Raw genomic sequence first — 12373 nt, 5'->3', positions numbered from 1 at the left:
CTATTTGTGGGATGAACACAGTCACTGTTAGAGAGAGTGGCACTGGGAATGAACTACATGAATATCCATGGGCTAAGTTTCACGAGCCGGAGTGTCCTTGGTTCGATTCCGATTCCGGCGCGAAGCAAAGGGCCTGGAATGGTTGTGAGTGTCCGATCTGAGTTTTTTCTGGCAAACACTCTGAACATGTCCTTTTTTATTACAGAAAAAGCAAATAGCCTGGCGTGACGGGCAATTCTCACGTGAATGTCTAGTAGCACACCGCGGGCATGATTTTAGCACTGCATTTGCTTGCCTGCGCGGCACACGTGGCTGAGAGCCAGGTGGCAGCCGCGCGGCCGGGCGCGAGGGCTGTTTACTGCTCTGTGCAGCTCGCCCGGCGGGCCGGTTAACGTGACACGCGGCTGGTGAAGTTGCAAATGATTTCTGAGCAAAGTCAAGTGTGTCCTGCCGATCCAATATGTCCATCACTTGTTGAAGTGAGGGATTGACTAGTTTCAATATCTGTTCCCTTATACGAACATCAGAAGCGTTCTGTGCAATTGCATCACGTACCATAGTATCTGAATAAGGGAGTCCACATTCACACTCAAAAGCACAATCCCTAGTAAGGCCTTCCAAGGTTGCAACCCACTCCCTATTAGTCTGACCTGCCGTACGTTTTGTACAAAAGAAGATATACCTTTTTGCAACTACATTGACTGATTCTTTGAAATATGCATCTAATGCAGACAAAATTTCGTCGTAGGACATTGTTGCCACGTCACGTCGGGGAAATAATTGGACTATCACACAGTACGTGTGCACCCCGACGGATGCTAACAAAAAAGGCTGCCGCTCATTACCTTGAATTCTGTAGGCGGCGAGATGGAATCCAGTGCCGCATCAAAAGGACGAAAAGGTGGTGCAACAGCGTGTTGTGGCTGCGGTAGCGGTGGAGCGGCAGCTGCAGCATCGTGCTGCATCGCACGTTGACCTTGGACGAGCTGTCGAAGGGCATCCAGTAAGGCCTGCGTCTGCTGATTCTGCAAGCGATAAAATTCGGACAGTACATCTGGAGATTGTGTCGAAGCCATGACACAAGTAAATCAGGGCAATATCAATAAGAAGGTGGAAAACCTCGTCGCCAAAATGTTGTGGATTGGCAAGAGGGCCAACCCACTAATGTAAGAGGAAGCCGAAAGGCATGCGTTTAAGTTCACGCAGGCTGGCGTGAGGTCTGGAACAGGTCAAGGAAATTAGACTAGCAAAAAACGTACGTAGCTGCTGGAATACTTAACTTTAATCCATAAATGGTGAACATCGCTCCTGACGGTACATGTTTTACAGCATCAATAGTAACTGGTAATGGCGCCTTGCTAGGTCGTAGCAAATGACGTAGCTGAAGGCTATACTAACTATCGTCTTGGCAAATGAGAGCGTAAAGTCGGCTGTACAACTGGGGCGAGTGCTAGGAAATCTCTCTAGCTCTGCCGTGTGGCGGCGCTCGGTCTGCAATCACACCTAGCAAGTGTGGTGTCTGGCAGTGACATCACATCACAAGTATGAAAGACGATAGTACGCCAAAATTAATGGCGAACTATTACCCAGAACAACCACCTCTGGCCGTAATAACTACCTTGATACGCCTGGGCATTTAGTCAAACAGAGCTTGGAAACCGTGTACAGGTACAGCTGCCCATGCACTGCAACATGATACCACAGTGCATCAAGAGAAGTGACTGAAGTATTGTGACGAGCCAGTTGCTCGGCCACTATTGACCAGACGTTTTTAATTGGTGAGAGATCTGGAGAATGTGCTGACCAGTCGAACATTTTCTGCATCCAGAAAGGCCTGAACAGGACCTGCATCATGTGGTCGTACATTATCCTACTGAAATGTAAGGTTTCACAGAGATGGAATGAAGGGTACAGCCACGGGTCGTAACACATCTGAAAAGTAACGTCCACTGTTCAAAGTGCCGTCAATGCGAACAAGAAGTGACCGAGACGTGTAACCAATGGCACCCCATACCATCACGCCAGGTGATACGCCAGTATGGCGATGACGAATACACGCTTCCAATGTGCGTTCACCGCGATGTCGCCAAACACGGATGCGACCATCATAATGCTGTAAACAGAACCTGGATTCATCTGAAAAAATGACGTTTTGCCATTCGTGCACCCAGGTTCGTCGTTGAGTACACCATTGTAGGCGCTCCTGTCTGTGATGCAGCGTCAAGGGTAACCGCAGCCACGGTCTCCGAGTTGATAGTCCATGCTGCTGCAAACGTCGTCGAACTGTTCGTGCAGCTGGTTGTTGTCATGCAAACGTCCCCATCTGTTGACTCATGGTTCGAGATGTGGCTGCACGCTCTGTTACAGCAATGCGAATAAGATGCCTGTCATCTCGACTGCTAGTGATACGAGGCCGTTGGGATCCAGCACGGCGTTCCGTATTACCCTCCTGAACCCACCGATTCCATATTCTGCTAACAGTTATTGGATCTCGACCAACTCGAGCAGCAATGTCCCGATACGACAAACCGCAATCGCGATAAGCTACAATCCGACCTTTATCAAAGTGGGAAACGTGATGGTACGCATTTCTCCTCCTCACACGAGGCATCACAACAACGTTTCACCAGGCAACGCCTATCAACTGCTGTTTGTGTATGAGAAATCAGTTGGAAACTTTCCTCATGTCAGCACGTTGTAGGTGTCGCCACCGGTGCCAACCTTGTGTGAATGCTCTGAAAAGCTAATCATTTGCATATCACAGCATCTTCTTCCTGTCGGTTAAATTTCGCGTCTGTAGCACGTCATCTTCATGGTGTAGCAATTTTAATGGCCAGTAGTGTGTGATGCTGTCCAGGAATGTTAAAAAAATGGATAATTAAGGTAAGAAATGCATAGGTATGGAAAGACGTCTAAGAAAATCGAGAGAAGTCTGGTTGCTGGAGTACTTGCTAAGGCGTCGAACGCTGGCACCAAAAAGGAGCGGTAGAGGATACTATCTGAAAGAACTGACAAAGGCTAGAATTTACAAAACACCGAGGATGCGCTAGCTTGTACGTGTAACTTTGAAAGTAGATAGAAAGAACCAAGGTAGGCATCAAACCAGAAATATCGTAGATGGTAAAAATAATAGGTTCTGATTGTTTCCACGCGCTATTAAAAGAAATAATTCGTATATGTAAACGAATTTTCTGTAAAAGAAAAGTCTGTGTTCCAAAAGTCAGGCGGTAGATAAGACAGAGAAACAGCCGAGATTTTTTGAACTTTAATACTTTAATGCCTCATGTGAGCGGAAAAGCTGTGCATTTCACGTGGAACAGTTAGCTGGTTATTATGATTACGGTCAGGTCAGCTACAGGGAAACTGAATTGGAACCTGAACGAGCCGAACGCATTGTGCCTAACACATGGGCCGAGGGCTTGTTCGTCGTAATTAACCTTGCTGGTCAGCGTCGCTGCCCGCGTGTGTGTGGAGTGGTTTGCGAGCGCTCGCTCGTGTCCGGGACGAGGCGGCAGTGTTTGAGAGGCAGATAACGCACACGCGTCTGCCGGGCTCGGCCGCGTGTTATTCAGCGCTGTTGCGTGTAATATGCGGCGAAATTAATGTAAACAATATATTTAATTTGGTCGCGCGGCCTGATGCTGTGAAAATAGGATACGGGCGCTGTGTAACTTCGCTTTGTAAAGCCAGCCTCAGTGACAAATTTAATCTGGCGTTTTCGCGGAAAACCGACAATGCAACCCGACACGTTTCGTCACAAATGCGGTGCTGGACTAGGCAGAGAAAAATCTGAAAAATCCTTTCAAAGTAGGGCAGTATAGTGGAAGCATCAGCTGTCTTCAAAAATATTCGTAAATAATTTGTTAACTAGACAATGAAAACAGTAATTTTTCCTGTACACATTACTGATATTAAACCGATCTTAAAATTATACATAGAAGATGAGCCAGCCATCGCAATAATACAATTACTTTTACACAGTTTTACACATGGCTGCGAGTCAGCAACCGTACAACGATATGATTGTGTAATAGAGCCAACCAGTTGCAACTAGATTTTCTTCAATCTGGCTTCATAAATACCTTAGAAGAAACATTCTCTAAAAACTTTTCGACCACCACTCTAACTGTTCTTTCATTCTCCAGATATGTAGATGACATTTTGATTATTTACAAATGGCCTAACGGCCGGGTTCCCGGGTTCGATTCCCGGCGGGGTCAGGGATTTTCTCTGCCTCGTGATGACTGGGTGTTGTGTGATGTCCTTAGGTTAGTTAGGTTTAAGTAGTTCTAAGTTCTAGGGGACTGATGACCGTAGATGTTAAGTCCCATAGTGCTCAGAGCCATTTGAACAGATGGCCTAATAAATACACTGATGACCTCTTCAAAATCTTTAACGAACGACACGAAAAAATTGCTTTCACATGTGAGCTCGAAAACGAATTCTATCAGTTAATTTACTTGGTATTAACATTAACAACAGCTGATAACAAAGTTTCTTTCAATGTTTTTCGCAAAGAAACTTGCACTGTTCAAATAGTATAGTCCTGTCCAACACATCCCCATTCTCACAAAAAAGCCTTTTTGCATTCTTCCAACCGTAGAGCTGTTACCATCCCTTTGTTTCGTGGAAATCTAGACGCTGACATTAATTTGAATACAACTGTCTCAGCCAGTTATGGATACGAACCAACCATAGCTGACAATATTTCCAAAAATAAAAACAATAATAGAACCAACACACTTAGCACTTCTAATAATCAACGTTGTTTGTCTGGCTAGAACAGCTAGGTGTCGGTTAGACCGTCAGCATGAGCGCACTGCGAGTTCCTGCTACTAATAAGGCGAGTGCACCGTTCGCTTGTTATATATTTTTGAGTGCTTCAAACAGGAGCGACTGCAGTAATGGATAGGAACTGTGATTGTTGTGCACAGATGTGAGCTGAGTTGGCGACCCTTCGCTCACAGCTCCAGGCTGCTTTGGCTTCCATCACACAGCTTGAGGCTGCTGTCAAGGGGCGTCACTGTGGGGGATCGAACGCGGGGATGCGAGGGACATCGAGCATGTCCCACGTGTCCTCCGACTGGTCCATTGCTGTGACTGCCCCGGGTACTGCCTGCACTGAGGCTGACCCCTCACCTGTGGTCGAGTGGGAGGTCATTCCAGAGTCTGGCAGACAGAGAAAACTTTCTGAGGGGCCGATCGTAGGGCCTCCCCAGTTCGTTTGACGAACAGGTTTCTGTTGTTATCTGTGGCTGACGATGTCTCTGAGCCAGATGCAGTCGTCCACCCTGTTCCTAAGGAAGCTTCTCGGCCCACAAGGTCTGGACATTGACAGAGGTTGGGTTTGCTGGTAGTTGGGAGCTCCAACATTAGGAGCGTAATGGGGCCCCTGAGGAACATGGCTGCCAAGGAGGGGAAGGAAGCCAGTGTTCACTCCATGTGCATTCCGGGCGGAGTCTTTCTGGATGTGGAAAGGGTACTTCCGAATGCCATGAAGAGTACAGGGTGCAGCCAAATGCAGGTGGTAGCTCATGTCAGTACCAATGACGTGTGTCGCTTTGGATCGGAACAGATTCTGTCTGGTTTCGGGCAGTTAGCGGAAATGGTAAAGACTGCCAGTCTTGATTCCGAGATAAAGGCGGAGCTAACCATGTGCAGCATCGTCGATAGATCCGACTGTGGTCCTTTGGTGCAGAGCCGAGTGGAGGGTCTGAATCAGAGGCTCAGGCGGCTCTGTGACCGTGTAGGCTGCAGATTTCTTGACTTGGGCCATCGGGTGGTGGGTTTCCAGGTTCTTTTTAATAGGTCAGGAGTCCACTACACACAGGAGGCGGCTACACGGGTAGCGGGGGCTGTGTGGACGGGACTGGGCGGTTTTTTAGGTAAGAGGGTCTCAAAGAAACACAGATGGGGAGTCCGTCTAAAAGTGGGCAGGTAAAACACAGTGAGGTAGTTGTAGAAAAGATTGGTAGTGTAGTTGTAAATTGTCATAGCTGTGTTGGGAAAGAACCAGAGCTCCAAGCCGTAATAGAAAGCACAGAAGTTTTACCGACCCCCCGACTGAGAAGATATAGTTGCTGAACAGTTCAAAGAAAACTTGAGTCTCATTTCAAATAAGTACCCCACTCATACAATTATAGTCGGTGGTGACTTCAATCTACATTCGATATGCTGGAAAGATTATACGTTTAAAGCCAGCAGCAGGCATAAAACGCCATCAGAAATTGTTCTGAATGCTTTCTCAGAAAATTATTTTGAACACTTAGTTCATGAGCCCACTCGAATCGTAAATGTTTGCGAAAGCATACTTGACCTTTTAGCAACAAATAATCCTGAACAAATAGAGAGTATTGTGACGAATACAGAGATTAGCGACCACAAGGCAGTTGCTGCTAGGGTTAATACCGTAACACCTACAACCATCAAAAAGAAACGCAAAGTATATCTATTTAAAAAAGCTGATGAAAAGCTCTTAACGCCTTTTTAAGAGACATTCTGCACTCCTTCCTATCTGATCATGTAAGTGTAGAAAAATTGTGAAATGTTTTCAAAGAGATAGTAGCGACAGCAATTGAGAGATATATACCTCATAAATTAATAAGTGATGGTACTGATCCCCCATGGTACACAAAACGGGTCAGATCGTTGTTGCAAAGCAATGACAAAAGCGTGCCAAATTTAAAAGAACGCAAAACCCCAAGATTTGCAAAACTTTACAGAAGATCGAAATATAGCGCGTACTTCAATGCAAGATGCTTTTAATAATTTCCACAACGAAATTTTGTCTCGAAATCTGGCAGAAAACTCAAAGAGATCGTGGTCATACATAAAGCACGCCAATGGCAAGACACAATCAATGCCTTCACTGCGCGATAACAACGGTGAAGTCACTGATGACAGTGCCACTAAAGCAGAGTTATTAAACACGGTTTTCCGAAACTCCTTCAACAAAGAAGACGAAGTATATATTCCTGAATTCCGATCAAGAACAGCTGTCAAGATGAGAAACATAGAAGTAGATATCCTCGGTGTAACAAAGCAGCTTAATAAAGGCAAGGCCTCCGGTCCAGATTGTATACCAGTCAGGTTCCTCTCAGAGTATGCTGATAAAATAGCTCCATATTTAGCAGTTACATACAACCAATCGCTCACAGAAAGATCCGTACATAAAGACTGGAAAATTGCCCAAGTCACACCAATTCCCAAAAAGGGAAATAGGAGTAATCCGCTGAATTACAGGCCTATGTCACTAACGTCTATCTGCAGTAGGGTTTTGGAACATATACTGTATTTGAACATTATGAACTACCTCGAAGAAAACGATTTATTGACACATAGTCAGCACGGATTCAAAAAATATCCTTCTTGTGAAACCAAACTAGCTCTTTATGCTCCTGAAGTAGTAAGTGCTATCGACAGAGGATGTCAAATTGATTCCATATTTTTAGATTTCCAGAAGGCTTTCGACACCGTTCCTCACAAGCGTCTTCTAACCAAACTGCTTGCCTATGGAATATCGATCCAGTTGTGCGGCTGGATTCTTGATTTCCAGTCAGAAAGGTCACAGTTCGTAGTAATAGACGGAAAGTCATCGAGTAAAACTGAAGTAATATCCGGCGTTCCCGAAGGAAGTGTTATAGGCCCTCTATTGTTCCTGATCTATATTAACGACATAGGAGACAATCTGAGTAGCCGTCCTAGATTGTTTGCAGATGATACTGTCATTTACCGTCTTGTAAAGTCATCAGATGCTCAAAACGACTTGCAAAATGATTTAGATAAGATATCTGTATGGATCGAAAAGTGGCAATTGACCCTGAATAAAGAAACGTGTGAAGTTATTCACATGAGTACTAAAAGAAATCAGCTAAATTTCGATTACGCGATAAGTCACACAAATCTGAAGGCAGAAAATTCAGCTAAATACTTATGGATTACAATTACAAATAACCTAAACTGGGACGATCATATACACTCCTGGAAATGGAAAAAAGAACACATTGACACCGGTGTGTCAGACCCACCATACTTGCTCCGGACACTGCGAGAGGGCTGTACAAGCAATGATCACACGCACGGCACAGCGGACACACCAGGAACCGCGGTGTTGGCCGTCGAATGGCGCTAGCTGCGCAGCATTTGTGCACCGCCGCCGTCAGTGTCAGCCAGTTTGCCGTGGCATACGGAGCTCCATCGCAGTCTTTAACACTGGTAGCATGCCGCGACAGCGCGGACGTGAACCGTATGTGCAGTTGACGGACTTTGAGCGAGGGCGTATAGTGGGCATGCGGGAGGCCGGGTGGACGTACCGCCGAATTGCTCAACACGTGGGGCGTGAGGTCTCCACAGTACATCGATGTTGTCGCCAGTGGTCGGCGGAAGGTGCACGTGCCCGTCGACCTGGGACCGGACCGCAGCGACGCACGGATGCACGCCAAGACCGTAGGATCCTACGCAGTGCCGTAGGGGACCGCACCGCCACTTCCCAGCAAATTAGGGACACTGTTGCTCCTGGGGTATCGGCGAGGACCATTCGCAACCGTCTCCATGAAGCTGGGCTACGGTCCCGCACACCGTTAGGCCGTCTTCCGCTCACGCCCCAACATCGTGCAGCCCGCCTCCAGAGGTGTCGCGACAGGCGTGAATGGAGGGACGAATGGAGACGTGTCGTCTTCAGCGATGAGAGTCGCTTCTGCCTTGGTGCCAATGATGGTCGTATGCGTGTTTGGCGCCGTGCAGGTGAGCGCCACAATCAGGACTGCATACGACCGAGGCACACAGGGCCAACACCCGGCATCATGGTGTGGGGAGCGATCTCCTACACTGGCCGTACACCACTGGTGATCGTCGAGGGGACACTGAATAGTGCACGGTACATCCAAACCGTCATCGAACCCATCGTTCTACCATTCCTAGACCGGCAAGGGAACTTGCTGTTCCAACAGGACAATGCACGTCCGCATGTATCCCGTGCCACCCAACGTGCTCTAGAAGGTGTAAGTCAACTACCCTGGCCAGCAAGATCTCCGGATCTGTCCCCCATTGAGCATGTTTGGGACTGGATGAAGCGTCGTCTCACGCGGTCTGCACGTCCAGCACGAACGCTGGTCCAACTGAGGCGCCAGGTGGAAATGGCATGGCAAGTCGTTCCACAGGACTACATCCAGCATCTCTACGATCGTCTCCATGGGAGAATAGCAGCCTGCATTGCTGCGAAAGGTGGATATACACTGTACTAGTGCCGACATTGTGCATGCTCTGTTGCCTGTGTCTATGTGCCTGTGGTTCTGTCAGTGTGATCATGTGATGTATCTGACCCCAGGAATGTGTCAATAAAGTTTCCCCTTCCTGGGACAATGAATTCACGGTGTTCTTATTTCAATTTCCAGGAGTGTAGATAATATTTTGGGTAGAGCAAACCAAAGACTACGATTCATTTGGCAGAACACTTACAAGGTGCAACAGGTCTACTAAAGAGACTGCTTACACCACGCTTGTCCGTTCTGTTCTGGAGTATTGCTGTGCGGTGTGGGGTCCGCATTAGGTGATACTGACGGATGCCATCGAAAAAGTACAAAGAAGGGCAGCTCGTTTTGTATTATCGCGAAATAGGGGAGGTAGTGACACAGACATGATACGTGAATTGGAGTTGCAATCATTAAAACAAAGGCGTTTTTAATTTGGACGGGATCTTCTCATGAAATTTCAATCACTAGTTTTCTCTGACCGCGGAGACATTCTGTTGGCACCTACCTACATAGGGAGAAATGATCATCACGATAAAATAAATCAGGGCTCGCACAGTAAAATGTAAGTGCTAGTTTTTCTCGCGTGCCGTTCGAGAGTGGAACGGTAGAGAGACAGCTTGAAGGTGGTTCATTGAACCCTCTGCCAGGCACTTTATTGTGAATAGCAGAGTAATCATGTAGATGTAGATGTAATGAAATGTCTGGGGCCTGTGTGATAGAGGATTCAGCGTCCCCTTGACATCAAATACGGCTGTGAAGTAGCGTTTTCTACCATCATTACTATTTTCTACTATTCTTCTCTTTCTGGCTACTATTACTATTATGATTATTATTAGTTTGAAAAATAATTTCATTTATAATTTGAAACTAGTGCATTCTCCCTTACAATCAGGAGTCTAGAAAATTAGCTATGACACATGCTCAGCCTATTACACAGGACAAAAAGGACGAACAATTGCTGTCAGATATAAAGAACATTTCTTAGGAAAAAACGGTAAAAATAAACAGCGTGATTTTTTCCACCTTGTATACACACTAGGGATTGATCGATGAGAGAATAGGGACCAAGAAAGGTTTAATGAACTTATGTCTGGAAATGCATGGTTTCCTTGCTAGAGAATATTTATTCAGTCATACTTGTTACAGAGACTGCGGTCTAATACACGCAGAACCATGCAGCCACGGTCACAGTATGTGTTGAAAATGGTTTCCATGTGCCTCAACGCATGTGTATACGCGCCGTAGCATGTTTTGTCTCACACGTTCACATTTTTCGTAGCAAATGAATTCCTACTAGTTTTCGTTTCATTATTATTTTCGATTATTATTTCATAAATGAATCTAGAAATAAATATAGTAACCAGTACAGGATTACGTAATTAATAATAGTAATTTTAAGTGTGCAAATAATTCGTAATTTCAAATGTTTCTAAAAAAATAATTTTAACTGTACTTTCAGAACTAGTACTTATCGATTATATCGTCGAAACTAAAATATTTTATAAAGTAGTTCCTTTTAACGAATTTTAGCTTGAAATATAACATACTGTGTATAAAGCTATATAAACGTTTTCAGGAAAGTAACGAGGATAATATCGACCTGTCCAAAATTCGAAAAATGGTACTGGTATCGACAACTACTGTTGAGGAAAAATAATGCTACAGGCGAATGTCCCTTGCAACCTAAAGTTGTTGGCGTTCATTTGATGCCGAAAGTAATGAGAACAACTCTACCTCCTACTGATAATGAATCGTGGTCTTGTTAGACCATTTTCTACTGCTGTTGGTATTACCCTGCATTTGTCCATATATCCATGTTTTCTTTCTATTTCACCCCCACTATATCTAGATTCACCCTAAGCACTTCCATTTTCAGATTTTATAGCTTCCCTGTCACGTTCAGACTTCTGACATTCCACTCCTCGAGTCGTAGAATGTCACCGATTCGTTGGTTACTTCATCTTTTTTCTCATGGTCTACTCAACCCAGGCACTCCCTTCCCGGAGATCCGAATGGGAAACTTATCCGGAATCGTTTGCCAACGGAGAGATTTTCATGACCCTTTCAGCTACAGTCCACATATCCTGTAAATTCAACTTTTGTGTCTTTAATGGTGTCCATTGCCTTCTGCACCCTCATGCCACCGATCATTGTCCATTCTTCCGTTTTTAGGAGCAGGAGCAGTTTCCCACTCGAAGGTCAAGAGAGTGCCCTGAACCTCTCTCCACTTCCCCGTCTTCTTTGAAAGGCCACTGGCAGAAAGAGGGTGACTTCTTATGCCATGCGCAATTTCTGATGAAATTTATTGAAAATGTAAATCGTGGCTGAGTTGGAAGCCAGGGCTGAGGATATTTTTATTACAGCACAAGAGGTTTAAATCCACAAAAACTGCGATTTTGTCTATTATTACTCGGAACAGCGGGGAGGGAGGGAGGGAAAGTGGGTGGGGAGAGGTGAATGTCATGCTAGTCATGAATTCATGTCACAGTGAGCAAAGATATAAACCTCGCCCGGCTAAAAGGTCTGGTATATCTCAGTACACTGATAAGCCTTAGCAAAAAGAATTGATTATGTACTAGTGACTGCAGCTTAATAATATTGTTTATCAAGTGGAGACTGACGTGAAAATCATTAGACAGAACGAAATTTGAAAATCTCGAAGTTTTCCAACATCGGAACCCATATACATCTCACGACTGTACCTGTGCCGTCGAGCCCTTTGGGATCACCAGAGAAATAAGATTCTTGTCCTCAGATACGATGTCCTGTACAGTTGTTTCACACTAATCACCCTAAGAATCTAACAATAATAATTTACTCCACTATTGGGAAAGAAAACATGTTTCAAATAACTTTTAACCTGTTCAGACGTTTGTTTGCTAAATTTCTATGCTGTCACAAGGACGTTTAGGGCTTCAAAGAGAGATTATCGATCCAAACTCACCATTAGTGAGACTTTGGAAAGACGGATGGTCAGTGTGAAAATTCCGTTTCAATCATCGTACCGAAGGACTAGAAACTTGTTCATCCGGTGATCCCAAAGGGATCAATGTCAATGGTGCAGTCGTGAGACATACACGGCTTTCGACGCTCGAAGAACTTTGTGAGTAGATTTTCAGATC

This window comes from Schistocerca nitens, chromosome 4 (genome assembly GCF_023898315.1).
Source record: "Schistocerca nitens isolate TAMUIC-IGC-003100 chromosome 4, iqSchNite1.1, whole genome shotgun sequence".
In the NCBI taxonomy this organism is placed as follows: Eukaryota; Metazoa; Arthropoda; class Insecta; order Orthoptera; family Acrididae; genus Schistocerca; species Schistocerca nitens.
This window is presented reverse-complemented; position numbering follows the sequence as displayed.